The sequence below is a fragment of the Notothenia rossii genome (assembly GCF_949606895.1).
Source record: "Notothenia rossii genome assembly, chromosome: 9".
Lineage (NCBI taxonomy): Eukaryota > Metazoa > Chordata > Actinopteri > Perciformes > Nototheniidae > Notothenia > Notothenia rossii.
Window position 1 is genome coordinate 39,577,669 of NC_136907.1, and position 27,172 is coordinate 39,604,840.

A 27,172-nucleotide genomic window follows, 5' to 3' on the forward strand; every position below is an offset into this window, starting at 1 on the left:
TCAACGTTAGCTTAGCCGATCTCCATTCAGAAAACACGCATTTTAAAAGGCAGGCGAAACACCTTTTAAAATGCATCTGCAGACTTGTCAAAGCATTAATTTATGGTTTTTACTAACCGGTATCAGTATGCTGTTACTTTGGCATCATTTTGAAACGTGTAATAAAATACAATCACGGTCAAATATGTTCATTTTGTTGTAGTTGTAGCCCCCTTGCCAGTGATTTTCTCACTACTTTAACATATTCAGCCCGGTTGTTGGTCCGGAGAGAACCACGATTTTGGAGGGCCAGAAAAACTGTGAAAATGTACCCGTTAGCCGGAACTACCCCTAGTGGAAACGTAACAAAAAATGGGCCAGGGTTGGCACGGCAAGCTTAAACCGTGCTACGCGCTGCAGTGGAAATGCGCCATTAGATGCAGCAGTGCCTTACGGCCCGACAAGACAGCGGTGTGCGTTGAAAGCTTTACCATTCACTTTGAATGGGGTGACGTCTGAATGGGGTGACGTCACTTTTCGCCGAACTGCATTGTGGGAAGCGAAGTGGAGCTTTGCTGGCGTGGCTCGCTGCAAAAGTTGAGCAATGTTCAACTTTTGAAGCCTTGGCAGAAGCGTCAGCCAATCATATGCCAGCACAAACTCTAGCCAATCAAACCGCTGCTTGTGTGTCAGGGGCGGGAGATTAATGTAATTGGTTATTGGTCGAGTTTCAGGCACGCCCGCCAGCAAGCTTCAACGCACGCCGCTGTGTGGACGGGCCGTTACTGCCAACGATCCTGAACATATCACCAGGTGAGAGGTGCAGCCAAAGTGGAGCCAAAGTAGAAGGTGGAAGTAAAGATTATCTTTACTTCCACTTTCCATATACGCTACCCTAACCCTAACTACAATTATTTAAATTCCTTTAAATTGAAATGTTACTGCTGTATTTAAAGCTAACACTCTTATTTATTGGCTGTGGTCTGAGCTGAATGTGAATCCAGCTTGTTCACTGCAATGGTGGCCAGAGAAACATAGACTAACACAGAGACATTACAAACCAGCGGATATTTATATAAATACTTCATTTTCTTTACCACAAAATATCGTGCCACAATATCTTTACAGTTATTCTGTAGGGGTTAGTTGATGGAGAGGTTTTCAGCTTGTTCTCAAATGCATGCAAGTTTCCAGACCAGTTTAAAAAAGGAGACACAACATGCATCCATGATCACACCGGGCTATAGACCAGGCTGATGTTATTTGGTTGGCACACTGAATAATAGAGGAATAACTAATGAGGAAAATTCTTTTGGCACGTATTTTTTGCAGATTTGATGCTATTCTTGCAATGTTCATGTTAACTGTAAACAGCGTGCTTTAAGGATAGTTTAAGATAGCTTCTTTTGCCAGAATAAACAGTATTGTGACGTCTGACGAGAACACAACTTTTCATCTCAGTAGTGTCGGGATAGAAACACTCTGAATCCATAATAATAATTGTGTTTCTCCTTTTTTTCCTGACAGAGCGGCTCTGTGTCTCCTACATTTTCGATCTCACACACTGTCACACCATCCTACCCACCAACTGGCTGCTAGGCAACATGGCCCTCTGAATGGGGTGTATTTTTACATCTGTTTGTTCAGGGCTAGAGAAGTTTAGAAGAGAAAAACATCCCTCTGCAGCTTTCTTTGCTCTGTGTGCACAGTGGTCACTAAGGCTTTCGTTGTTGTCTTCAAAATGATCATCACTACGTATTCACTTGATCAGATATGCGGACACCCCGGAGTATTTACTCCCGCATGTAGTAATTGTAGATTTCTTAGTCTATTATCCTAAATCCTGCTGTACCCCTTTAAAAATGTTTCTGTTCTTAGAAGGCCTTATGCTGACCTAAAGTGTTGCTGCTTGCAGCTTTGTCGAGAACCACTTATCCAAACCATGAAATACTGAGATCCTGTAGCAACGCTGGAGTATATTCGTCATTTGCTGAGAGCTAGCTGTTTGGGACAGGGCTTTTTCCTGAAAAAAAAGCGATCTGTCCAAGTGAAACATGCAGGCAGGCAGGCAGGCAGGCAGGCAGGCAGGCAGGCAGGCAGGCAGGCAGGCAGGCAGGCAGGCAGGCAGGCAGGCAGGCAGGCAGGCAGGCAGCTAGGCAGGCAGGCAGCTAGGAAGGCTGAAAGACAATCTATACATATTTAAGTCAATTGCTCTTTAAACACTTTTTCGATTGCCAAATGGTGAAATAAGATGAGATTAGCCTAATTGTCTCTCTTAGGAGATATATTTGTTGGGCATTGAAGAAAACAAAGGTGACAAAGCAGCATACAGCCTCTGCATACACACAATATATCCGTATACATGTACCCTCAAACATCAGGCAAAATACACATGTAACACATAGTTCCATAGAACAACTAACCAATATATTGCACTCCCTAATAAAAGACATGAACTTTAAATTAAAATAATTTGAACACTTTCTCAGTGTGGATAGCTTGACATTTTAGGGAGAAACTAACACGACCATTCAGATCAGTGTTATGTGTTCAGTTCCTTAGTGTTACTTTAACTCTGTTTTGCGAGTAAGTGAAGGTACTCGAGAGATGTTGTCGATATTGTTTCTTGTTGGACTGTTTTATGTTGCCCTGTGTTTTTCGTTGGCTTGTAATTAAACCTTTTTTCAAACACCCTTCACCTCCTTCCGTGTCCCCCCCCTGGGTGAGCAGGAAAATCTCACAGTGGCGCCTGAAGAGCGACAAAAACAAAGGAGATGAAGGCTGTTTGCAAAAAGATTTAATCACAGGCCAACAAAAAACACGGGGCATCAAACAGTCCAACGAGAAACAAAATCGACAACATGGCTTGCCAGGTAAGGTTTACCAGCGTGCTTTTATTGAGCGACTCATTCCCTGATTCTGATTAGCCCCTCCCATCCCTCCAGCATCTGGTGCTCTCACCACACCCCGCTGCCACAGTGTGTTATCCACAGACCTTATTCCAGGCTTCCAAACCATAACGTGTCAATATAAAACATGGACTGCAATACAAGGGAACAGGAAGTGGTCAAATTTGAATTATTTTTCGGTTTTTCTGACTCATTCCTGCAATACTTTTTGAAGTCACTACAAGTTGAGCTCTAGTGGACAGAAGCTAGAAGCCTGTGTAGACGTGTACCCATCTTCCATTTACTATTTCAATGTAATGATTGTAGCCTGTAAGCTAAAACCGCATTTATATGTATTTTGTATATCTACTAATTGAAGCTAGTTATCTAAGTATTCGGTTGTTGATTCATATATAATATTGTTATAGACATGGCTGATTCAATTGACTATGAGTCTCTAATAGATACTGATGTTAGCAGCTGAGATAACTGTTTTCAGGTTTGTAATTTTATGTGACATTTCTTAATTAAATAAACATATAATCATGTATTTGGTTTAAGGATCAGTACACCAAATGTTTATTTCAGGACACACAGTTCCTACTCCTCCTCTGCTTTATGCATAACTTGGTACAATGTTCACAAGAGGACAGAGGACTGTCAGTAGGGATGGATATTAAAGACCTGACTGTATCTTTCTCCAGACACACTCCAAATCATTCACTTCCTCTACCAAACTCTATTAAGCTATCCAGGCCAGACTTTATTTCACTGGTTGACTCTATGGCCCACATAAAAGCGCTTCTGCAGTACTAAAAACAGGGTTTCTGTGGCAACCTGTTTTCTGAACGTGAGATCCAAAAACACTCCTGTGTTAACTGCTTTCTGCCACCAAAGAGAAGGAAACAAAGATACTGGACCCGTTATCTTTATGTTCAGCCTTAGAATCAAACATATCTGTGATCTTGACATTAAAAAAACCAAAGGAGAATTGAGAGGACGGGGGAAGTTAGCCAGGGTTTCACACCCCTCATTCCATCACTTTTCTGTACACCTGGGTCCAAACTAGTGTTTATTTCGTTGACTAAAACTATGACGAAATATGTTCGTCAACGACCTTTTTTTCCATGACGAAAACGAGACAATGACGAGACGGCACCGACGGCAGTAAACAATAACTGTAACGAAATCATCATGCAATATCGTTGACGAAAAGTGACTAGACAAAAATGTAGTTTACTAAATAAAAACTATGCCAAAATCTCTCTTTACTTTCGTTGACGAAAAATGAGGAGACGAAATATTATCAAAGATAACGTTACATCTCTGATAGTCAGTTTTTCTCCCAGCAGTTCCATTTCCGGTGCTGCGGTTGGGCAGCAGCTCTGTGTCTGTGCTGCGCGCGGCGGTACATTTGAATTACACCGGGCAGCGGCACACTGAATTGTCAGGAAGACTTGGGTCTAACGAATACCCCCCCTCGTCAGCGCGAGTGAGTGATAAATTGTCCACTCGACGGGTAATAATGGATTATGACGGAAATGTTACAATCCTGTCCGTCAAAATGACTAACAACGAAAAAGTCTAAAGCCACCACTGCTTGGGAGAAAGAAACAATGTGATATTTGAGCCCATGTTCACTACCATGAGGCAGAGGAAAAAAGAGAATGCATTGTTTTATCAGAAGGGAAGCAATGTGGCCATAACACAGGTAAAAACACCACAACCTGACCTGATACTCTCTGCAAAGCTGCATTCTTAATCAACCTGTGTTTTTCATCAAATAAGGAGAAGATATAATCTTATTGTGAAATACATTTGACTAAAATGACAAATTATTGGTTTTGGCTAGACAAGTTTGACTGAAATGTTCAATATCATCTGATGACTAAAAAAGACTCAACAGTTTTCATTGACAAAAAGTAGACTAAAATAATTTGTTTTCTTTGACTAAAATATGACTAAAATGCTCAGACTTTTAGTCGACTAAATCTTGACTAAAATATTTACTGTTTTAGTCGACTAAAATAAGACGAAAATCCTCAGACTTTTAGTCGACTAAAACTTGACTAAATTAAAACAGGATGAAGGTGACTAAATAGGACTAAAACTAAAAATGAAATTTAACACAGGACTAAGACTAAAACTAAATAAAAAAATAGCTGACGAAATTAACACTAGTCCAAACCCACCAATACCTCATCTCATCTCCCCTCTTTATGATAGAAGGCTTTCCGCACTGCCTACCAAGATGGCCACTTAGAACATAGATCAAAAGATAAAAAGTAATTAAACTTTCAAACTATTATAGTCCTATATACAGTAAGTGATGTCAGTAAAGTTAAAAGCTCAACATTAACTAATCTGTGATGACTATTTGAGTGTATTTTCCAAATCATTCATTGAGCTTTTAACAGTAGCCTGACCAACTGGATTTTTGAGGCAAATACCAAAATCAATATTTGACGGTTTAAAAAAGTGATTCACTCAATAACCTGAAACATATATTTGGTAGTTCTGTTTCTTGTTACTTATTGACCAACACATACACTGCTACAGATACATCATAATTGAATGTGGAGCGGTGCAGCGATGGCGTATTTCTGTAGGCCGAGCCGGAAGTTAGCATCACAAGAGCTCCCTCGACAAAAGTAATGGGATTTTTCGGTTTCTGTTTCTGATTTTGGAATATTGCAGAATTTTTTTTATATGTGGCAAACACACGTGAATTAAAGTAAAAATGTTTATAGCAGGATCATTTTCAGACACTAACACCAAATGTATAATAGTTTAAGCGTTAATGTAATAGCCAGAAGCTAATAGCTAAAGTTATGCTAAACAAACAAAATGACAGTTGCATGACTTCTCATCACCAACGCTAATCTAAAGCTAAAGCCTGAGGATTTAGTGTTACAGATTCAATTGTTGATGTGTTGAACACATCTACTGCTTTTTTTACCTTCAAAAATCCAAAACAGAAATACACATCCAGGTGGCTGCTTGTAGCTTACCACTAGCTTCTATTTTTTAGTGTAACCTTATAATGTTATTATTCTATGTAGATGCAGTTTACATTTCCTGTGTGTCACAGTCTGCTACCTCACTCACCTATTTTCTGCATTAGCATTTTTCAGCCACCTTAGACCCAATTTACAAGAGAACATTTGCGTTTACGCAACGTATGCGTTTTCCAAAAAGTATTCCGTTCACATGCATTCGATTAATTTAACGTGTCCGTTCACACGAGACCGCTGGAAACGCTGTAGTATATATGCCGGGCCTGTAAGTGGCGCTACTGCCGCCACAAAATACACCAAAAGCAGCGAAGAAGATCCCGGAGCATGGTTGCCCTTCTGTATAATCTCCGCGGTGGACGGCGTGTGCTCCTGCTGTGACTCTCTCCGGTAGTCCACTAGCAGATGAAAAACACCCACCTCTCGGCCTGTTCCAAGGGACGAGGGGACCGTGGGGCAGAGTTTCCTTTAACATTTTTTTTCGCCGGTCAACATGTCTGTTAAAGTTTAAATCTTCCGGACACAATTAGAAAAGTGCCGGTCAGAGGTCTTCTTTGTTATTTATTGAGCTTTAAAACAAATTGATAACGACTATATATAATAATATAAGAATAATAAACGGAGCCTCTCTTTTCCTCCCCCTCTTCTGACAGCCTAGCAGCTGATCTCTGAGCAGGAGAGGTGGGGAGAGGGAGGCGGGGCTATTTCATCGTTATCAGAAAATGATCGTATAGGGCGTACACACGGAGCCGTTTGACCCCCCAGAGCGTTCCGTTTGCAGATCTATCCACCTTGGGACCCGTTATCGTTTGCGGGGTCCGTTTCTATAGTTTTGTTACGGACTCGTGTAAACAAAAGGGCTATACGCAAAAGAAACTATGCGGATACAACCCATATCGTCTTTGTGTAAACGGGGTCTTAGTCACCTGGTAGTCACACCCTGTTTCTCTCTCACACACATACCCATCAGCTCCACTAGTATATAGGCCCCCTTCACTCTCACCTCAGTGCCAGATCGTGCTTCGCAGCATGCAGTTCTTTCCAGCATTACCTCCCAGATTGCTCTCCCGGTTTTGACCTTGGCTGTCCCTGACCAGCCTACTTCGCCTGTCTCCTGACCCTGCCTGTACCTGGACTATTCTGCCTCGCCTGCTCCCTGCCTGTACCTGCGTCTCCCGTTTTGCCTACTCCTGGAACCCTCGCCTGTCCCAGGCCAGCCCTTTGCCTACTGTCTGCCGGTTTGTCTTACACCAGAACTTTTCATTGGAAACAATTTATAATAAAGCTGGTTACCGACGTTCCCTGGTCTCCCGTGTGTTGCATTTTGGTTCTCAGCTCGTTCGTGACAGAATGATACGGACAGAAATGGCCCGAGCAAACCCTTTGAGAGGGTTGAGGATGCCATCCAAAGACAGGAGGTCACGATAGCTACCTTAGCTACCGAGACCCACCAGGCAACCTCAACCCATGGACAAACGCTGGCTTACCTGACTGCCCAGATGCAGCAGATGGCCGCCACTGTACAACAGCTAGCCACTACCATGGCTGCTACTGTCCCTCCGCCCACAGCTCCGGCACCCGCTCCAGCTGGATACGCTCCGGAGCCTCGTGTGGGAACGCCGGAACGCTACGCTGGTGAGCCTGAGGGCTGCAGCCCCTTTCTCACAAACTGCTCCATATTGTTTGAATGAATCGTGAACGGGTAGAGCCCGTCTATGGGGGACTGTGAAGTGGGAGCAGCAGACTCCAGCCTGCGCCTCTCTTGTCGCATTTTCCGCGGAGTTGCGGAAGGTGTTCGGTACAGCGGACTGCAGCTCGTGACAACGACCTCCAGGGAACCTCGATTTCCGGTTTCTGGAGGATTTCGACTTCCGGTTTCGGCTGAGAATTCTCATCCCTACTCTGTGTGACGGAGCGGATCACAGAGGGACTGACTCCGCCACTGACAGCCGACACACACACACACACACCACACCAAACATTTCCTGCTCTCTTCCGTGAAATGAACCATGCAATTTCTTATTTATTTTGCGTTTGTTAATTAAGAGGAATAATTGTGTTAAGAGGTAGTTAACCTGTTTATGTTTGGGTCGGATTTTTATGCTGACAATGTGGTTTGAAGTTTAAGTGTGTCACCTGTTGACGGTAAGTCTGGTGGGAGGGGCTATAGGTTCAAAAGGGATGGGGTTTTGGCCCCGGAACGTGACTCGGGGGAATGTTGCAGTGAAGGCAACAGCTGGGACGTGTTCGGGAGTTTGTTGCAGAGAAGGCAACAGCAGAACACGTTTACTCTCCATGAGTGATGGACGGCCTGATTTGGACTTTTATTTTGTTTGTTTAAGTTGTGCTGTTTCGCTATGGTTTTGTTTCTGCTGTAATTAAAGTTTTGGAGCTTAAAACAACCGACTGGGCCAGTGTTTCGAACGGACATATAGAACCCCGTCACACTCTGACTCACGGTACGGGGAGGTCGAGCCTATGCAAGTGGGTCGTACCAGTCTTACCTCTGAGGAAAGGGAATTACGCCAAAGAGGTAATCTATGCCTCTACTGTGGTCGGGCTGGCCATTTTGTTTCCCGTTGTCCGGTAAAAGGCACGGCTCACCAGTAATGTGGAGTATACTGGTGGGCCAAACCTCTGAGCTGATCCCCAATCAAAGACCCCTGTGCCATCCTCAACTCCTCCAAATCTCAGGCACTGGCTGTCTTTATCGACTCCGGATCAGATGTCAGCATCATTGACGAGGTTGTACTCGCTATCGGCGCCGGAGAGGAAATCCATGGAAACGTACGTCAATGACTCTCTGGCTGCTGGAATTATTCGTCCTTCTACTTTTTTTGTGGAGAAGAAGGACAAGACCCTGAGGCCCTGCATTGACTATCGGGGTCTGAACGACGTCACAGTGAAGAATCGTTATCCCCTGCCACTCATCTCGTCGGCGTTCGAGTTAGTATAAGGGGCTACAATCTTCACTAAACTGGATTTACGGAACGCGTATCACTTGGTACTAATCCAAGAGGGGGACGAATGGAAGATCACCTTCAGCACATCTTCAGGACATTATGAATACCTGGTGATGCCATTTGGACTTACCAACGCCCCTGCTGTTTTCCAGGCGTTGGTGAATGACGTACTCCGGGACATGTTGAATCGTTATGTGTTTGTCTATCTGGACGATATTTTGATTTTTTCAAAAAATCTCAAAGAACAAATCCACCATGCCCAGGCAGTTTTCCAGAGGCTTCTGCAGAACTCGTTGTTCGTCAAAACAGAGAAATGCAAATTTCACACTTCCTCGGTCGCCTTTCTAGGCTACATCGTGGGTCAAGGGAGCTTGGAGATGGACCCCTCCAAGGTTTCAGCGGTCACCTCGCGGCAGGTTCCTGATTCCCGGAAGGAGCTGCAGCGTTTCCTGGGGTTCGCAAACTTTTAAAGATGGTTAATCCGTGGCTACAGCACCGTGGAGCACCGCCCCCCTCACGCCCTGACCTCTTCCAAAGTGACGTTCTGATGGTCCCCTGCAGCCGAGGAGGCTTTTCAGATCCTCATGGGCCGGTTTACGTCGGCTCCTATCTTACAAATACCAGACCCTGCTGGACAGTTGGTGGTGGAGGTGGATGCCTCTGATGTAGGGGTGGGGGCCATCCTGTCGCAACGTTCCTGTAAAAACCAGAAGCTCCATCCCTGTGCTTTCTTTTCGAGAAGATTGAGTCCGGTGGAGAGAAACTATGATGTGGGGAACCGGGAGCTTCTAGCAGTCAAGTTGGCGTTGGAGGAGTGGCAACACTGGCTTCAGGGGACAGAACTACCATTTTAGGTTTGGATCGACCACAAGAACCTGGAATATATCAGGTTGGCACAAATGCTTAATTCCCGGCAAGCCAGGTGGTCATTATTTTTCACACGGTTTAACTTTTTTCTCTCCTACCGCCCGGGCTCCCTCAACGTGAAGGCCGACGCCCTGTCCCGGCAGTTCGGGATGGGGGGGGGGGGGGGAGACACCTGCGGTATCCCGGACACTATTCTCCCTGCTCCTCGAGTGATCGGTGTCCTGGCTTGGGAGAGTGAGGAGAGAGTTAAAACTGCTTTGGTGGACCAACCCGGTCCTAGTTTTTGTTCTCCCATCCGGTTGTTTGTGCCTCAAGTTTTGAGGGCTGAGGTGCTTCAGTGGGCTCACAGCTCCAGACTTTCCTGCCACCCTGTGATTCAACGTACCCGAGGGATGGTCCTGCAACAGTTCTGGTGGGCCACGCTGGAAGCTGACACCCGGGAGTTTGTGAATGCCTGTCCTGTGTGCAATCAGCACAAACCCTCTCACCAAGCGCCTGCTGGCCTCCTTCATCTGGGTGTCTGGGTCCATCAATTTAGTCCACACCGAAATCTCTTGAACACTTGAATGGATAAATGGGTAAAGAGACGTTGGTGAAGACTGGCTTACTGACTGACTTGACATTTATGGTTTCGAGGGATATTTGTGACAACTATGGGATGGATTGCCACAGGGTTTGAAATTTGGCGGATGGCAGTTGAATTTGCCTGCCTCTGCGGTGAGTCAAACCAAAGTCAAGGAGGCCTTTTACAAAAGAAAATACTCATTTGTGATAACTGCTCTACTACCCCTAATGTAATCTTGTAATGTTATCAGGTCAATATTGGTCCAACACTTTAGTTTAAGGCCCAGTTAGTTTACCGATACTCTTATCAGCTCTAGTTTGTGTTTAATGCTCGTTAGCAAGTGTTAGCATGCTAACTCAACAGTATCATGCTGAACATGGATATCTATATACTGGCTAAACCTCAGCTTGTTAACATCATCATCATAAATATTTTGCCACTGATTGCATTTAAGTATAATCAAGTGAATACTACGTTTTCATAGACTTTTGGCCAATCTGCCTTTTCTAGCATTTGGTATTGTCATGCAATCAGTGGCGGCCGGCCCATGGGGGCGCTAGCGCGGGAAGGTATTTTGAGTGGGGATGCCGAGGTGCTGGACTCCAGTGAATACTATTACGGGCACTATAGAGCACGCACAAAATCAAGAGCACCAGGGGAGCTACAGTGGAATGTTCTACTGCAACACTGCCCACATGCAAACACACAGTACACCTGCGACTGTTATAATGAAGACTCGATAATCAGCTCACGGCATACAGGCAGGGGTAAAGTGGTATTTTTTATGAGTGGGGAGCGGACCTCACCTCCTCTAGAGGGGTCCGGGGGGATGCTCCTCCGGGAAGATTTGTTTTAAATATTGAAGTTAAAAGCATCAATCTGGCGCACTTTGAGAGCAACATGAAGAGATCTATGGATACATCTCTCAACATCCATATGAAACACAACTGTAATCAGATGTTCTTTTTCTTTATGGATATTTTACAAATCACTCCCCTTTCAAACTGTATTCTTGTTTTACTGCCATATAGTATTTCATAACTGTTTTTCCTTTATTCTCTTGTTTTTTTATAACGATAATGATCATATGAAGGTGTGCCGCGAAAATAATATTTTCAATAATTTGTGACCAAACCGTTTGAGACCCACTGAGATAACTTAGACTAAAGTTAACTATCTAAACCCTCAGAGAGTCCTTTAGCTCACCTGAGTCTCACAGTCTGAGAGGAGAGTACTCTCCTCCAGCTTGTTGTGGAACAAACAGCTCCTTACAGATGTACCGATTCATTTCAGACAGTTTGAAACGCGAGGGCCGTGATTGGTACGTGATCTGCCCTCGCTCAAGGGAAAACCTCCAGCTTGACTTGAGACCGCCCCTGTGATAGATACATTTAATTATAATGAAGCCAGCTGCAATGGATCATTGATCAGTGGGGTTCCACACTGGAGCTCATGTGAAATAAAGTCAGATACAGTACGCTGGATGTACAGCGGAACTTTGTTAAGATCCATATGTCACGGATATCATACTCTGTGCTAAATAAGAGACATGTAATCATTTACAAAACATCACCATGTTGTTATTTAACAAAATAATGTTGTTTGTCGAAAAAAACAAACGGGAGGAAATGCCCGGCTCTCGATTTTTAATCCTAATTTAATCATCATCTTCACCACGATCATTTATGTTTATGTTCGCCGAATTGACATGAAATCACTGACACATATGAATATACTGTATTCAACTTCATTAAAACGTTATTAACGTGCCTAAACTCAGTAATTCACTAAACATATTTATATTTTAATGGAGCCTCGTCGGCAGATCAGGATCCCAACGCGCAGCGGAGGGATCCTGATCTGGATGACGGGTGTTATTTTCCCCATAAGGAACAAGTTGCTGCAAATTATCCCGCTTATTACATGGCCACATTCTCAACAAAGTAACGACATGACTCCCAATATTAATTTAAATGCTTTTATGGATTTAGAAAATGTTTTTATTGATTTAAAAAATAGTTGTATTGATTTAAATTGACATGCATCCGCTAAGAAAAATAGTCCGTTGTCACCGTTTTTTAAACAGTGTGAATGAAACGGCAGCTCTCTCCCCCATCCCCCCCTGATTTTTCTTCTCCAGCAGCTAAATTAACTTTAGGTTACTCTGAATGAACATAGACTGTATGTGACAAGCTTACAGTTAGTGACGTAACAACACCATAAAAGCTGGTGGGTTGAAAGCAGTACGGGAGGTAAAAATAACTACAATAATTGTGATTGATTTATTGTGGCTTTTATGTTTTTAGGTATAAAATGTTATGTAATTCAGGCTTATAGTTCATCCTTCTCTAAAAGCCTTCAACAATGACAATATTCATAGTAATTTAATAAATCCTTCCAACACACATTGTAAAAAATAGCCTACTGTAAGTTAAGAAATCATTCCAATATGTACATCTTCTGATGTAACAACAATAACATTATAAATATTAACATAGCTGAACATGGTATTGCACATTTAGCTTTGAGTGTTACTGACCTGAGATGTTTTTATTACATGAATTAAGGTAACTGAGGCTTTGGGATGCAAACTCATCTGTATGAAAAAGGTGACAAGGATCCGAGCCCCCGGCTCCCCCACCCCACGGAATATCGGCTTTAAAATGAAGAATAACAGAGGATTTCAGCAGTCAGAACAACTAAAGCAGCAGTGTTAATAATAACAGAAACGCCAAAGAGTCACATCTAATAGAAATATATAAAAGCATTTATTTTAATTGTGTAGCAGTCAGTTTATAATTTTGGCAGCACTGTTGAGCATTTTGAAAATGTATTTTCATGCCTCTGTGCAAGGCTTAGTCTTTCTATCTGTATAGCCACATAGTGTAAAGTAACTAAGTTCATAAACTCAACAAGTACTATACTTGGGCACAATTTGGAGATACTTGTACTTTATTTAAGTATTTCAATGTTTTGCTACTTTGTTCTTCTACTCCACTACAGTTCAGAGGTACATGGTGTACTTCTACTCCCCTACATGTATTTAATACCTTTAGTTACTTTAAAGATGTGGATGAATGATGTGAAATATAATCAAGTGTTAAATCAGACTTTAGTTCCACCTGGAGTAAATCCACAAGCTACCCTGCAGTATACAAAGTCATTCAGACTAGCTGCACCTTTACCAGCTTTGAGAACACTTTCATGATCAATCATTATAAAACATATCATATATGTTATTCTGAAATGGACCAATCTGCAGAATGACTACTTTTACTGTCGCTACTTTAACTATATTTTGATGATAATACTTTTATACTTTTACTTGAGGAACATTTTGAATGCAGGACTTTTACTGGAACAGAGTATTCCTACACTCTGGTACTATTACTTTTACTCAAGTACAAGATCTGAGTACTTCTAGTTTTACTCAAGTGCAAGACCTGAGTGCTTCTATTTTTACTCAAGTACAAGATCTGAGTACTTCTACTTTTACTCAAGTACAATATGTATATATATATATATATATATATATATATATATATATATATATATATATATATACTTATACCACCTCTGTTTATAGCCTATGAAAAAAACTATTAGAAATAGAAGGCTAAAGCTAACGTTAGCAGATAGTGACAATGTATGCTAGCTAGCCCAACGATTCCTTAAATAATATTGCCACAGAAAAGCTTTTCAGTTCACATCACGCTCTGCCGCTCCGACAGGGAGCTCTGCTCTGAACACCTGAACGGCCCGTTCTAACAGCTGTTCACCAGCGGTCCAGTCTGTGCCACAGTGACTCCGGACGCACAGTTAATATTAACGAACAAACCCGTAGGTAATGTAGCTGCTGAAGCTAGACCATCATCTCGGAGCAGCAGAGCCTTATCATACATCCATGAGAGCAGAGCCGACAGGCAGGAAGACTCGAGCACACAGCTCGCACTTCATTATAATATATAAAAAAAAGAACACCATGCGTGTCATGATGGCACATAACAGCTCACGGCCGCAGATTACTCCGGGTCCCGGACCCCCCCATACCCCAAAAATATTTGTATTGCAGATCTACATTAATAACACAAACGACCTATTTTGGATTCAAAACGGCGAATTTCGCCGAAAGGTGACAAGTTTGCACATAACATCTGAAACGATGTAACAACATAATACACTTTGTGGGGATGCAGCTAGGGATGTGAGGAGTGAGGGACACGGCTTAGAACGGGCGTGTCGCCTGGCAGGACAGGAGAGTGTGTGCACCAGTCTGCCTTGATCTATGAATTCATGTCCGTGACACTCACTGCTGCCCACAGCTGTTTTATAGAAGGAAAACCTCCTTCACTTCATGAAAGTGTTTTAACCACACACACCTCTACACACACACACACACACACACACACACACACGCACGCACGCACGCACGCACGCACGCACACAGACAAACACACACACACACAATTGACACAATTGACATGAAATCACTGACAAAACTGACAAATATGAATATACTGTATTCAACTTCATTAAAACGTTATTAACGTGCCTAAACTCAGTAATTCACTAAAAATATTTATATTTTAATGAAGCCTCGTCGGCAGATCAGGATCCCAAAGCGTACCGTTTTTTAAACAGTCTGAATGAAACGGCAGCTCTCAGCTGTGTATTTACACAACTAATGGCCCATCAACCACAGCTCTCTCCCCCCCTCCCCCCTGATCTTTCTTCTCCAGCAGCTAAATTAACTGTTGGTTACTCTGAGTGACAAGCTTACAGTTAGACACAACACTGTCATTGCAAGTGACCCTCAGTTAGTTTACTTTTATGTTCAACTGCTAAATGTGTGACTGATAAAAAAGGGCTTCTACTGTACCTAATTACCTTAACACTAGAACCGCCAGAGGTTTTTGTATCCTACCTAAACCCGTCAAATCCCGCAATACGCATTATTCTTATTCTTACCATTCTTTATGAGCGCAGAAATAGTCTTAAAATCAGATCTGTTTTTTAAATGAAATCTGACGGCAGGCAGTTAGCTCTGATCACCTATGATAAATGTGCCACACCTAATCGCTGGCCATTCAGCCACAGAGCTCCCTCTATACAAATCAAGCTGTAGACGGTGTGAAAGCACCTATTGTTTTAAATAATGGTCGGAATGTGACCTGTGAGCCTTCAGAATTACAGTGGGACAGCACATTTTAAACTAAAATGTTCAACAATAAAGTAACATCTTATCTTATCTTAATAATATCTTCATATTAATAATAATAATAAATCATACAGTATGTGTCCGAAAGGGAGCAGGAGGAAGCAAGCACAAAAATATACAACAAATATACTGCATATTAAAGCAAACGATTGTAAAGGTAAAAGTATGAGCATAACAAATAAAGAAGTGTAATGTAAACATTTACATTATTATTATGATTATTTAATATATAAAGACTATATATTATTGAATTACAAGATTAGATATACTTTAGTTGATCTAAAATATTGATGTGTTCAAATGCTCTTCAAAACACAACTGAAAGTCCATGAAACTTGCCTTTCTGTATTTGTGAATGAAGCGCCATCTCCTGGTTAAAACCTGAAATTGAAAATCTGGCAACGCTCTCTTGGAAAATAGTGGGAGGACTTAACATTCCTCTATACTGGTTTTAGGCAGGTCGTAGGCAGGAAGCTGTAAACTGGAGTCTGAAATGAAGTGCTACATCTGTATGTCCGTTAGTGCAGCTAGCTAACCAGATGCTAACAACACGGTACCTGCTGGCACCGGTCGGTCTCTCTCTCTCTCTCTCTCTCTCTCTCTCTCTCTCTCTCTCGCTCTCTCTCACACACACTAAATGCGCTATTTCCACACACACACAGAGCAGAGCTTGAATGACACAAGCACACTTTTATTTCCATGCAACTCTGATTGGTCTGGTGTCTTGCCTTTGTTGCATTCACTGAACACGGGAAATTACAGTCCTGCTGTCCTCTCTAGTGTTATGATGAGGTTCACGTAAAGCACGGTTAATGTATTATATTATTGAGGTAGAATTGTCCGGGGCTACAGAAAAAACATTCTGGGCAGGCCAGGCGACGCCACTGGCGAGCACACACACTACAAAGATGTAAAATATTATTTTACCAACAATGTGGAATTTATTGGCTACATATTACACAGATTATGCACAACCGTCAAATAATAATTCAGACAGGGGAGCTCCGCACCACCTGCCTGCCGTTAGGGGGTGCTGCAGCGCCCTCAGCACCTCCCTTCCCGCACCCATGGCGCTAGGGGCGCCGCCCCACCTCTTCCCATATTCTAGATTGTCATTAACCCTCCGGTATCATTCCATTGGACTACGCAAATTAGTCATTCGAGACAAAAATGTCCACTGCAAAAGACTTTGATAAAAACATTATATTAAAAGGTTTTTTTCACAACTTTTTGGGGTTCAATCTTTAAAGCAACTTCCGCCCTAATAGAAAATACCAGAAATGTAATCATTTTCAGGATTTTAACCCTTTAAATGCCATTTTGAATACATGAAACCGCTGTTTTTTTTTCATTATGAAAACAGAGAAAATTTGTTATTTTCCAAAAAATACATATCTGGTGACTGGCTCTTTTTTTTTTATAACAGTCTTGGATATGTCAAAGATTAGCAACAAAATAGATTTTTTTGCATTATTATTTTTTTCACAAAATGAGATTGAACAAAAAAGTTACATATTAGCGACTCGTGTCCCATCCACTCCCATTATAACCACATATTTTGATCTCTCCGCCATACCGGTATAAAATCATGCATTTTGTAATGTCAGGGTTTTATATTGGAGGAAAATAGTTCAATTTGTCCTTTTTATTCTATATCACCAGATGTGACATTTTACCATTCAATTACATGCTTGTCATTTCTTGGTTTCTTTGCCTGTTGTATAATGGGGCCCTGACAGCCATTGGAATACATGTATGAAACTAATATGATGTAGGTGTGTTGGTATGGATGTGGTGTGTGTGTGTGTGTGTGTGTGTGTGTGTGTGTGTGTGTGTGTGTGTGTGTGTGTGTGTGTGTGTGTGTGTGTGTGTGTGTGTGTGTGTGTGTGTGTGTGTGTGTGTGTGTGTGTGTGTGTGTGTGTCTGGATGTACAGTGTGTGTGTACAGAGACAACAATGTAAAGTAGATTTGGTTTACAGCAAGTCGCAGTTTTCGCCTCATACCTTTCTTTCTTTCTCTCTTTCTTTTTCTCTCACTCCCTCATTCCCAAACTCATACACACTCGTACATATTACACCTCCTTATACCTTGTGTGTGTGTGTGAGTGATTGTCTGTGAGAATGAGACAGGAGTAAGTGTGCTCTCATGGCGTTTTCTTTTTCTTTTTTGCTGTTTCATGTGTCTTTGAGGTAAACAGATGTATGATCTTGACCCAGCTTGACCTCGATGTTTTGAATTGTTTGGAACTTCAAAGTCCTTTGATAATGTCTCTTTAGCAAACAGACTCCTTGAAGTAAGTAAAAACACCTGGCTGCAAAGCCAAAGCTTCAAATATGTGTAGTTTGGCTGGATGGTCATTTCATTCCTGTGATACGCAACAAGCAGTAAGATGAAGAGGAGCTTCTCTGTGGGACAAGAGGTCTCATGCAGCCCGTAACTTCAGTTGCAGGACTCATCCTCTGAAACAGAAACACCCTGAGAAGGAGAATCTGGTGTGGATCTGCCTGAACTGTGCTTGAAAGGAGTCAGCACAAAGATAAAACACTTTTTTGCCAAACAGTTCATTTATCGGATGGGGCAGAGAAGAAGGAAAAATTCGGCCCCGAATCCCACGTTGATACAGAGGAATCGATGAGGTCCTTTGCTGAGGAGGTTGAGGAGCTGCAGAGGAGCTGCAGAGGAGCTGCAGAGGAGCTGCTGAGGAGCTGCTGAGGAACAACACGATGGTGATGAGGTTGAGATGTATGAAGGACTACAAAACCTTTTAGATGGAAAAAGCCTTATGGTCAATAAAGTGCTTAGTGATCCCCTCCTCAATCACACCACAAAGGGGATGATAGCACCAGAGATTGCCCCAGGAGTAACAAGAATATTTGTTGCGCCGCCACGTGAAGCCATGCTTAGAGAAATGATCAGATGTTTGTGGTGGAGTCTGATCGTTCTTCGTCTGACCCTTCCCCTGAAAGTGGAGAGGACACAGAGGATCCCATCCCGTAGCTACGCTACATTCCTCTGCACTATCCTATCCAATGTTTGCTCAAACATCTGTGACATCAACATCCCTCCAGTTTGCCACCGATCGTCCCCCATGCAGGTGTGTCATGTCAATACTGCTGATGATCTCAGGGGTAAAGAATAAATCAAAGAAGTATTCCACGTCATGAATTCTTATTTATGCCGCTCGTAATGGCATAACGTGTGGGCCCTGAAACCAAACCTCTGGCAGCAGGAATGTAGCGCGGCGTTTCCTCGTGAGAGGGAAACCAGATTTGAAAATGTTTTGATGTCCACCCACTGCCATGATGGACACGATCCTCCGGATAGGATAGTGCAGAGGCATGTAGCGCAGCTACGGGATGGGATCCTCTGTTTCCTCTCCAATTTCAGGGGAAGGGTTGGACGAAGAAGGATCAACTCCACCACAAACTCCATATCAGATTCTCCTTCTCATGTTTGGCAAAAAAGTGTTTTATCCTTGTGCTGACTCCTTTCAAGCACAGTTCAGATCCACACCAGATTCTCCTTCGCAGGGTGTTTCTGTTTCAGAGGATGAGTCCTGCAGCTGAAGTTACGGGCTGCATGAGACCTCTTGTCCCACAGAGAAGCTCCTCTTCATCTTACTGCTTGTTGCGTATCACAGGAATTAAATGACCATCCAGCCAAACTACACATATTTGAAGCTTTGGCTTTGCAGCCAGGTGTTTTTATTTACTTCAATGACTGTATGTATGGCTGTGTATATCTCTTTGCTAAAGAGACATTATCAAAGGACTTTGAAGTTCCAAACCATTCAAAACATCGAGGTCAAGCTGGGTCAAGATCATACATCTGTTTACCTCAAAGACACATGAAACAGCACAAATGAAAAACAAAACGCAATGAGAGCACACTTGCTCCTGTCTCATTCTCACACAATCACTCACACACATACAAGGTATAAGGAGGTTTAATATGTACGAGTGTGTATGAGTTTGGGAATGAGGGAGTGAGAGAAAAAGAGAGAGAGAAAGAAAGATATGAGGCGAAAACTGCGACTTGCTGCAAACCAAATCTACTTTATATTGTTGTCTCTGTACACACACACTGTACATCCAGACACACACACACACACAAACACACAAACACACACATACACACACACACATACACACACACACACACACACACACACACACACACACACACACACACACACACACACACACACACACACACACACACACACACACACACACACACACACACACACACACACACACACACACACACACAAACACACACATTTCTCAGCTGATACCACTCTTCCACATCCAAACCAACACACCTACATCATATTAGTTTCATGCATGTATTCCAATGGCTGGCAGGGCCCCATTATACAACAGGCAAAGAAACCGAGAAATGACAAGCATGTAATTCAATGGTAAAATGTCACATCTGGTGATATAGAATAAAAAGGACAAATTGAACTATTTTCCTCCAATATAAAACCCTGACATTACAAAATGCATGATTTTATACCGGTATGGCGGAGAGATCAAAAGATGTGGTTATACTGGGAGTGGATGGGACACGAGTGGCTAATGTGTGAGTTTTTTGTTTAATCTGATTCTGTGCAAAAACTAATAATCCACCAAAATAAATGTTGTTGCTAATCTTTGACATATCCAAGACTGTGATAAGAAAAAAAAAAGCTGACCCCCCCAACATTCATTATATGGAAAATAACTGCCTTTTTGCGCATGTTTTCATAGATAACGCAAATTCATGTATTCAAACTGGCAGTTCAAGGATTAAAATCCTGAACATAATTTAACATTTGATATTTTTGATCAGGACTGAAGTTGATTGAAAGATTTAACCCCAAAAAGTTTTTAAAAATATTAATCTGTTGTCATTTTAGAGCAGTTTTTGGAAGTGGACATTTTTGTCCCGAATGATTAATATGTAACTTTTTTGTTCAATCTGAGTTTGTGAAAAAACTAATAATGCAAAAAAATCAATTCTGCTGCTAATCTTTGACATATCCAAGACTGTTATAAAAAAAAAAAGCTGAACCCCCCAACATTTATTATATGGAAAATAACTGCCTTTTTGTGCATGTTTTTCATAGAAAACGCAAATTCATGTTTTCAAACTGGCAGTTCAAGGGTTACAATCCTGAACATAATTTAACATTTGGTATTTTTGATCAGGACTGAAGTTGATTGAAAGATTTAACCCCAAAAACTTTTAAAAAATATTAATCTGTTGTCATTTTAGAGCAGTTTTTGGAAGTGGACATTTTTGTCCCGAATGACTAATATGTAACCTTTTTGTGCAATCTGATTTTGTGCAAAAACTAATAATGCAAAAAAATCTATTTTGCTGCTAATCTTTGACATATCCAAGACTGTTATAAAAAAAAAAGAGCCAGTCACCAGATATGTATTTTTTGGAAAATAACTATTTTTTTCTGTTTTCATCATGAAAAAAAACAGCGGTTTCATGTTTTCAAAATGGCATTTAAAGGGTTAAAATCCTGAAAATTATTAGATTTTTGGTATTTTCTATTAGGGCGGAATTGCTTTAAAGATTGAACCCAAAAAAGTTGTGAAAAAAACCTTTTAATATAATGTTTTTATCAAAGTCTTTTGCAGTGGACATTTTTGTCCCGAATGACTAATTTGCGTAGTCGATTTGTTACACAGTGAATTAAAGACCGATTTGAAATTGGAATTCCAAAATATATCGAGAAAATAGCCTTGTTACTAAAAGTCAGGCCATTTGCACCAACACAACCAAAGTTATTGCAAAATGAAAAGTGAAAAATGACCCATATGGACAAAAACGTCCACAGTGATACCGTTAAAAATTCTTTTTTTATTAACAAGGTAAATATTATATAGTTGGTGTCAGTTAAATGTATATCCTAAAATATCGATAAAAATTGTTTTACGATGTCTAAAGTTACTGATAAGTCACGTGTTTCCTGCTTGGGGCTCAGAAATATTTGCCAATAGAGTGGTGCAGGGACGAGTCCTAAAACCCGGAAGTGAGTCAGCATTTGACCACTAACGGTTGGGAGTGAGAACGTGCTGGTTTGTGAGGTTAATTTTCAGTAGTGTGTGTGTGAGGTTAATTTTCAGCAGTGTGTGTGTGAGGTATTCAGTAGTGAATGTGAGAGTATTTCAGTAGTGTGTTTGCAAGGCCAGATGTTTTCAGTAGTGTGTGCGCGAGGTGAGTTTGAATTTTGGCCTACATGGCCCCTCATACTGATGGGTCCTCCACGGTCCTCCGCGGATGTATTTCCGGCAATAGTGATGTTTAAAAGAGTCGTGACGCACGGCCAGACTTATCTCAGCCAATGACAGCTCTGCAGGCATCCCCTGGATATTATTTGATTAACTTCTTTCATCGCTACGCGATGTTTACAGTGAGAACAGCTGTGAGGTCCATGCAGAAAGCAGAGCAGTGTGTCAAATATATATCACTCTCTATAACAGGCCTACATTACTCTCTGTATGTGTATGCTTTAGTTCAGGAGATAACTACAAACAAAGAGTCGATATTTTTCTACCATTTAGTGCTTCACATAATAAAATGCACAACGGCTGTAGCCTGATTATGCTTTAGGAGCTGTAGGTGTGTGTGGTACAGTGTGTGTAGATTGTACAGTGGTATGTGTGTGTGTGTGTGTGTGTGTGTGTGTGTGTGTGTGTGTGTGTGTGTGTGTGTGTGTGTGTGTGTGTGTGTGTGTGTGTGTGTGTGTGTGTGTGTGTGTGTGTGTGCGTGCGTGTGCGTAGATGCGGCGGACAGACGGGTCTCAGTTGGTTTGGTGTCCTATGCTTACTTTTAATACCAACCCACTCTATTCAGTCTGCGTACAAATGACACGACTTTACACATTGGAAATGCGTGCAATAGATACGCAGGAGTCCAATTTTGCGTGCATATGATACGCCACGTTTTGTCCGTCGGGTCTTGGTAGACCGGAAGCTGTGTGGTTCATAAAAACATGTTCTTACTCAATACCAAGACACGATTATTGTTTTTATTTTAAATCGTATAATTCTATAATATTGGGCTTTTTAGCATGCTTTTTAGCCGTAAATAATCCTCACCGGAGACAGACGTAGACGGTAAACTGATTACCCAAGATCCTCAGCTTGAATCTCTGGATGTTTTAGCCGCAATGCACGTTGGGATATGGTGTTATGATATCCGAAAAAAAAATCTGAGTTTAGGATGGCCGAAGACACTACACTACCCATAATCCCCAGCTATCGTTTGGGACTACAGTCCCGTTGACAAACCCCGTGATTAATCTTCAAGCTCTGGGATTGGATGTTGGAGTGGCAGTGCGCCAAGGTTATGCCGAGCGTCAAACTCTTTGAAATGGAACGAAACCACGGCGGACTATTCAAAACTGGACTCGAACGCCCCCCCCAGAACTATATGCTGGCTATTGTGTTTTGCAAAATGTTCTCTATGGCACGTCTCTACTGGGAATTGTAGTTTTAAAAGACGTTTTCGTTGTTCCCAAAATTAGAAGTTGACAGTATTAAACTGTGTACAGCCCTGGAGGTTTAGGCGATAGGAAACACATTGGTGTGTACACATTTAAAACATGTAATAACTAAATGGGTGAAGATCGCTTTTATCCATAATGGGCAGCATTAATATATACCCACATGACAGCTCATTGTTACTTTGTAATTCTAGTCCACTACAATTCAGAGGTTAACCTGGTATTTGTACTCCACTACATTTATTTTAGTTACTTTGCAGATTCTGATTAATGATGTGAAATATAAACAACCCTTAAAGCAGACTTTAGTTACACCTGAGTAAAATTCAGGGAAGGTGATTGTCAAGTGCCAACAATCAGGAGAGATATTTGATAGTTGGTGCTTGAGAAGACTAAACATTTATCTGCAGTTCTCTATAAAGTATATTCATTACTCGTTATTCTCTACTAATAGTTAATTAAAGACTGTATATAATGCCTATTTTGCACATCCCTTTCAAGATTTTCTAAGGTTTATTGACATATCATATACACAACTACGGTGTAGTTATGCAATGAATGAAAAACTTGAGTCACAGGTTCCTCAACAGTGCATTACAAGACATCTATCAATATGTATATACCTCCACCATTAAACTGTCAAATTCTGCACATTTCTTATACTATCTAACTTACATAAGAGTATCATTAATATGTATAATATCAGTTAAAATAAGTGCTTCAACATAGTTAACATTGCAGGAAAGCAATATATTAGACGTTAAGTACTTTGTCCGACTTAATATTTATCTGTAGATTGATAACCCCAAAGCTTTTTTCTTATTTAAAAGAAGACCTTAACCTAAAGTATTATTTAATGTGTTAATAAAGGTTAATTAGATTGTCTGTTTTGCACATCCTCATATTAATATCTTTGTACATCCGACACTAAACAGTTTTATTGTAGAGATCACTTACAGTATCTTCTTGATTTTTTATATTCTATATTTCTATCATCGACTTTCTACTTTCCCCCTATGAAAGTATGTACTCTTAATATTTTTTTCATCAAATAACATTATTCAACACAAATAATTAAATAACGTGCTTTAACCATTAGGCGGTGCACACAAGGTACACACAGCATACTAATAATAATTTTGTATTATTAGTGTAAGACACTTATGTATAACATCTTAAGATGTGTAGTTTTATTCATGTTTTTACATAATTGTACAGGATATTGCTATACTATTTATCATGTTTTACTTCTAACATTAATATCTGATTTGTAAAACATCACACAGAAAGGTACATCCGTCATGTAATGGTAAGCTATTGAAATTGTGATTCCATAGATTCCATAGGTGATTCCCATCACCCAAATCCCCTGACTATTCTCTCAACTCAGTATTTACATTCTTATATTCAAAGAAAATCATCAATATCTTTAAAAACTACAAGTCCTTTTATATCAGCTGTGCACCGTTATGGTGTAAATATAACCTATCTACCAATTGGATCAAATATAAAAGTCAGCCGAATTAGTGTTGATACTGCACGGAGACGTATTGTGTGAAAAGAAATGGAAGATGTTGTTTAATTGCTGATATATTTATGATCCACGTCACGTTTTCAGTTTTGGCGGCAGTTATTCCTGTTTGTCAAGAAGTCTTCTGATCCGGGCTCTATAAATAAAGAACTACGGCAGATATGTAATGCAGCCGAACCGTGTATTACAATGCCGTTATGTGATAACTTCCAAAGAGAAAAGCAAGCACACTCGGAATAAAGTAAGCTATTATTTTCTTTTTTAAAATGTTTTTCGGATTTCATATCGCATTAACACCATATCCCAACATGCATTGCGGCTAAACAATCCATTCACCGAGCTTCTCGCTGAGGATCTTGGGTAATCAGTTCAGGTTTATGTTGTGTATCGCGATGATGCTCGAAATGTCCCTTATAGGCCTATGTCTGTTTCCGGTGACTTTATTTTGAACTTCAGTTCCTGAGAAACGGCTAAAAAGCCAGAGATTATAGAATGAAACGAATAAATAAAAACAATGATAATTGTGTTTTATTGTTGAGTAAATAACAGTGTGTTATTCAGAAAAGAATAACAAATTAGAAGAAAAACCATATTTAAAAAAAATCCAGATTTCATTATTCTGAGGCTCCGAGCCCCATTTCTTTTACTCACAGACGGCAAAAAAAGTCAGACATAAAAACAATAATTGTGGCTTGATATTGAGTAAGAACCGGTAAGAACATGTTTTTATGAACCGCACAGCTTCCGGTCTACCAAGACCCGACGGACAAAACGTGGCGTATCATATGCACGCAAAACTCGGCATCAGATCTCAATGGGAGTGGTTAGCGTATCATATGCACGCAAAATCGGACTTCTGCGTATCTATTGTACGCATTTCCAATGTGTAAAGTCGTGTCATTTGTACGCAGACTGAAGAGAGTGGGTTGTTTAATACTTGTAAATAAAACTTTTGGCCCGTAATTTAATTCCCCCGGAGAGGTGGGGGGTGGGAATATATCATATATCCATTCTCCGATAGTGTTACTTTATTATTAGAGTGCTCTCATACTTGTTTATTTTTTAAATTATATATATTTAAATACATATGTGTGTGTGTGTATGTCCGCATCTGTAGCCTGTTGTTGTCTCATTATACCGCGCTGTCAATGAATTCAAAGTAAATATATAAGTCCTCATGAACACATCTGTCCATCAGACAGGCTGCTGTGCCTTCTGTCATCATTAACGGACGTCTCTTTAAAATGACCGCTCAGAGGAGAGGAGTTCTCATTTCTCTAACCGCCTTCTGCTTCCCCTCCTCTCTCCTCGGCTCCCCTCCTCGACTCCTCCACTCGCATTTCCTGTGGGCGGGACTAAGACACAAGGATAGGAGTCGAGGAGGGGAGTCGAGGAGGAGAATTAGAGGAATTAGAAACCTTCTATGAGACAAGTATATATACACACAAGACTAATGACAAAGACAAGACACAGGAGAAAGCTGGAAGAAACACAAAGGCAACAAGTGAACACAGCCAGCCAATCACAAAGACATGAAGTAAAACAAGACAAGACACAAGGAGAAAAGGCATTTCAATATGAAACAGGAAACCAAAACTAAGATCACGACAAAACTTGTGATTTTATAAATCCTTTTGGTACGTCAATGTGTTAAATTCAGATTTTTGGCACAAACTGAGAAACCTTTCTCCCTTCTTCAGATTGAGGTTTTTTTGTTAAGTTAAGTCAATATTAATACAGACAAGGCACACGTTTACAGCATTAGTTAAAAACATTAGTTAAAACTGATAGCATAGTTTATAAAGAAAATAGCCCTCCCATGTGTGATTCCATTTAACTGTATTAGAAGGTCTTCAAATATCATGGCATAGTAATAAGTTCTAGTTCTATTGTCCAAGTTCTACATTAATATGTGAAAACAGTCTTCACATAAAGTAACAAAGGACAAAACATTTAGCCTTTAACCCAGCAATCAGTGCACTGAGCGGCTTCTATCGGCTGGTTGAAGTTACAAACAGTAACCCTGGAGTACATTTTAACAATCTGTAATAACTTAATTGAATATACCAAAGCCCTATTTACTGCAACTGTAATCCTATATGCAGATTAGCGTGGTCCTTAGTGCCATGTACATTTTCAAATGTATTTATTTTAAGCTCCAACCACCAGAATTTGTTATGTTAATCAAGAAAACTCTCCTGGTGAATTTTCTCCTCAATCTGACAACAATTATTATTAATAGAAAAACAATAATTTCCAACCCATGGATCTGACCCTGGGAGTCAGAAAAAACACACCAACCCAGCAGCAAGAACAACCATTAAAGAGATTTGTGAAGTTTGTATCTTCCTGGTCGAATGTACTTATTGTAAGTCGCTTTGGATAAAAGCGTCAGCTAAATGCAATGTAATGTAATGTAATGATTTTAAAAGCTAAAGAAGAAGAATTTTATAATCACCTTGGAAATATTAAATGTTTCAATGCATTGTTTCTTTATTTTCCACACAAAAATAAATTCAGTACACAAGCACAGTTCTTTGTGTATAAAAGCCGTAACCAGGGTAACCCAGGTCCATATTCTGTTTTCATTTAAGAAATCCGGCATCATCTAGTTCAGCCTTTACTAAATGTACCCTA

General features: G+C 40.9%; 1 protein-coding gene across 1 annotated transcript in view; it reads left to right on the forward strand.

The window, feature by feature from the left end:
• Nucleotides 1-27,172, forward strand: part of LOC307018559 (phospholipid phosphatase-related protein type 4-like) — a 119,318-nt gene that overhangs the window by 22,284 nt on the left and 69,862 nt on the right. The gene's annotated exons all lie outside the window — the stretch shown is intronic.